This window comes from Odontesthes bonariensis, chromosome 17 (assembly GCF_027942865.1).
Source record: "Odontesthes bonariensis isolate fOdoBon6 chromosome 17, fOdoBon6.hap1, whole genome shotgun sequence".
NCBI lineage: Eukaryota > Metazoa > Chordata > Actinopteri > Atheriniformes > Atherinopsidae > Odontesthes > Odontesthes bonariensis.
Window position 1 is genome coordinate 32,756,194 of NC_134522.1, and position 4,033 is coordinate 32,760,226.

Sequence of the window (4,033 nt, forward strand, 5' to 3'; positions counted from 1 at the left end):
AAGTGAGGTTGCCTTGCAAAAAATGTAATTTATTCAAGCAAATTTCCTAAAACAATGGGAATGGCAATAAATCACTAAAACAACATCATAAAAACACACTAAACATGCAAATAAAAATAACCACAATACAATTAAAACCATGCACAACTCAACCATAAAAACACGATTTAAAACTTCTTACATTTTTATGTTCTTTTTTCTTGTTCAGTGAGAGAAATCTAGTCTCTGCTGGGCTTTAACGAGTGCATCGAAGTCAGGTTGAATGTCTGAGGTGGAGATGCGAAGCACAGCTGACAGATGATCGTCAGTGAGAGATGATCTATACCTGGACTTCGTAAACTTCATCATAGAAAATGTTTGTTCACATATGTAGGTAGAGCCAAAGAGAACCAACATCTTCTGAGCATGTCTCTTCACGTTTGGAAAGTTCTCCTCTTTGAGAGAAGAGTAGAAATCCAGCAGAGATCCTGATTTAAAGTGCTCTGCCAGTACTGCATCAGACTGCAGGTCAATGAGTTCCAGCTGAACATCACTGGGTGCATTATCCACACTGCAGGTAAAGGGAGAGGAAATCATGTGCATTTCATCCTCGATTGTTCTGAGATCTTCAAATCTCCTTAAAAACTCACAATGCAATGCTCCTAACATGGATGAATACCTGTGGAGGTGATCAGCTGATGGTGTGACTTCTTTCAGGGTTTGCATGTGAGTGAGATTGTTGCTCTCCAGTTGGCTTGAAAGAAACAGCATCTTTCTCATGAAAGCCTTCACCAGGGTGTGCATTTCATGAACAAAAAGGCCCCTGCCTTGCAGTTTGGTGTTCAGTTCATTCATCAGTGCAGTCACATCAACAGCAAATGCAAAATCTGCCAATCCAGTCCTCATCTGAGAGCTCTGGGATGTCTTTGCCTTTCATCTGACAAAACTCTCGAATCTCTGTTTTCAGGTCCCAAACTCTTTTTAGCACTTTGCCCAGGCTGAGCCATCTGACAGCTGTGTGGTAGCCGATGTCACTATGCTCAGACTCATGGTCCTCCAAAAGTGCGACAAACTGTCTGTGATTCAATGCCCGTGCCCTGATGAAGTTTACTATTTTAGTAACAACATCAATAACATGGTTCATTTTTAGCACTGACTTGCACAACACATGTTGGTGTATAATACAATGCAAAAATACCAATTTCTGATCTGTGTCGATTTCAGTCACTTTATCTTGCATACGTTTTAAAAGTCCCACATTTTTCCCTGTAAGATTTGGACAACCGTCTGTTGTGACACCTGCCAGTCTGTCCCATTTCAGTCCCAGTGTGTCCATGCACGCATTTACCTCCGTGAAGAGATCGCTCCCTGTAGTCGTCCCTTTCATCGAGCGCATTGCTGACAGCTCCTCCGTAATCTTGAAGTCCGGCGTTATCCCGCGGACAAATACGAGTAACTGGGCTGTGTCACGGACATCACAGCTTTCGTCCAAAGCCAAGGAGAAAAAGTCAAAACTTGCCACTTCACGTTGCAGCTGAAGCTCCAGATTCCCCGATATGTCCTCGACCCTTCTCGTCACGGTTCGCCTGGAGAGCGGGACTTTCTCAAATGCTTCTTTTTGTTCAGGGCATATTAGTGCTGCAGAGTCCACCAAGCACTCTTTGATAAACTCCCCCTCCGAGAATGGCTTACTGTTTTTAGCGATTTTATGGGATATCACAAAGCTGGTCTTGGTTGCTGCATCCCTGGATGTGTGAAGCTTGGTAAAAAAGCCTTGCTGCTTTTGCAGTTTAGCTAGCAAAGCTTCCGATGTCCGCGCCCTTTCAGCATCAGTCACGTTCTTGAATTTCTCCGCGTGTTTCGTCTCGTAATGCCGACTCAAATTGTAGTCCTTAAGCACGGCGATCTGCTCCCCGCAAACTAAACACACGGCTTTACCTCTGACTTCAGTAAATAAATACTTAGCAGTCCAATTTTTGTTGAAAACCCTGCATTCGGCATCTACCTTTCTTTTTTTTAGCATGAGCAGACATTTCTGAGGGCTAAAGGCTGATTTATGGTCAGAAACCAGGTCGTCTGCGTGTGTGTCGCAGTTAACGCAGACATGCCCCCGCCCCTTACGCAGACACTCTGGTGCACCTCCCCAAAATTGTAACTCACCGCAGACAGTGCCGCAGATATCGTCGCAGGGGGGAGAGAAAGGAGAAGTCGTCTTGTGACTTGCTAGTGACAACGATCCAATCATGTGCATGTCTCCATATATACGTTTTGCATCATCATGTACTAATAAAAAACGACTTCAAAATAAAAGCAATGCAGCTTCAGTCCATGCATCAGGTAAAATAAGAAAATACGTTTATGTTGTAATTTCCAAATTAACCTTACACGGGCCGGTCAGAGTCAACCAAAGGGCCGTATGCGGCCCGGGGGCCGTACAATGCCCAGGTCTGGCATAGACGCTCCTTTTCCATCATGTTACGTGCGTCATCACGTCACACTGACCCATCAGCTGATCCCACAGCTGATATCATTTAAGCTGAGAAGCCGGCTTTTGCGTCATCACGTCACGCTGACCTATCAGCTGATCCCACAGCTGATATCATTCAAGCTGAGATGCCGGCTTTTGCGAGCTAGGAGGAAGAACCGACGGTCAACGTGCCTTTCCTCATTCATCCATGCATGCACTTTGGTCTGCTTTTTGCACTGCAATCTGTTGCGAAGCTCAACTTGGCGTGCTGCCGCTCCCCGCCTCGTACAGGTGTAGCTCCTGGCTCGGTGCCATCATTTGTTTGTCGGCTGCCCTGTCAGCTGCCGGGGTTCCGAGCCTCTCTCCTTCTGGCTCAGGTAGGCCACCCTCGTGACGCTAACCACCTGTTAGGTGTTTGACTGTTGACTCGGTTCTAAACGAGGTTTTATTTTTGTAGCTGGGGTTTATGAATTTCCCTCTGCTCGTCGGCCTGTATTGTCTCCCTCCTCCTGCTGCTTTGGGAACGTGAGTATAACATTTCAACTTTCCATCACGCCGTTAGAACTAGTACAATGGCCCAGTTACATCACATTATGCTCTGTATTTGTAGGCGCCTGGGTGTAGCTGCTGATTCCAAGTTCTCTCGGGATTGTTGCTGTTTTGTCCCACCCGGGCAATTGCTTCGACTTCACGTGACGCGGTGCCGGTCACCCGTTATCACTCTGAGGCTGTTGCGGCCCATTGTGGGGCTAGTTCTAGCCTCAACCTGCGCTAGTGGTGTTCGACTGTGGCCGAGTTCAATGTGTGAATGTGTGTGTATGAATGCTAACTATTAGTCTGTGTCCTGGCATATAATGGTGAGAGCATGAGTCATTTGTTTATTTTGTATATTTCTTTGTGGGATGTTCTTTCCTTGTTTTGATATTTTCTTTTGGTTGAGTATTTTAATTTGTCTTTTCCTTTTGTCTGTAACTTCCCTGTGGTGTGTAGACCTCACACACCAGTGTCCCTGGCTTGCTGCTGTTGCCACTGTTCACCAGTGTGGCTTTTGCCTATAGCAACTTCGCATGGCCAGTGGTGGTTGCAAGTATTTTGTGTTGATCCCGCAATTGTCTCTTTATTGATTTTTGTTTGTCTTTATTTGTTGGTCAAGTGGCAGGCCTTTTATTTCTTTCATTTACCCTTGTTCTTTTGTTAACAGGTGCAGGTAATCCCGGAGGGAGGTCCTCTTAGCTCCTGGTGGTGGGTCCGGTCACGTGGTGTGCAGTGAATTGCAGTGTTACCTTCGTGTGAGTGTTCCAGCAGTGAGTGCCATAATTCACCTTCACTTAGTGTGTGCATGAGCACGCGTGTTTGTGTGTACTTACCCAAGGCCTGTACAGGGGGCTTAGTATAACTTCCCCCCCCTCCCGGGTGCACCTGCCCTGTGTCGAGGACCCTTACCTGTCTACAGATTTGTGTGTGCAGTGGTTGGGAAACATTTTAAAGTGTCTATTTTAATATTTATATGTGCATATTGTTAATAAAAAGTCATTTTGTTACGGAATCCACGTTTCCTGTTTAATGCAGTAGAACTTGTGTGGGGGT

At 45.8% G+C, this 4,033-nt stretch overlaps 1 pseudogene; it reads right to left on the reverse strand.

Annotated features, from left to right (window-relative positions):
- Positions 1 to 204: 204 nt before the first annotated feature.
- LOC142402524 (general transcription factor II-I repeat domain-containing protein 2B-like) lies at positions 205 to 2,453 on the reverse strand (annotated as a pseudogene).
- Between the last annotated feature and the right edge of the window lie 1,580 nt (positions 2,454 to 4,033).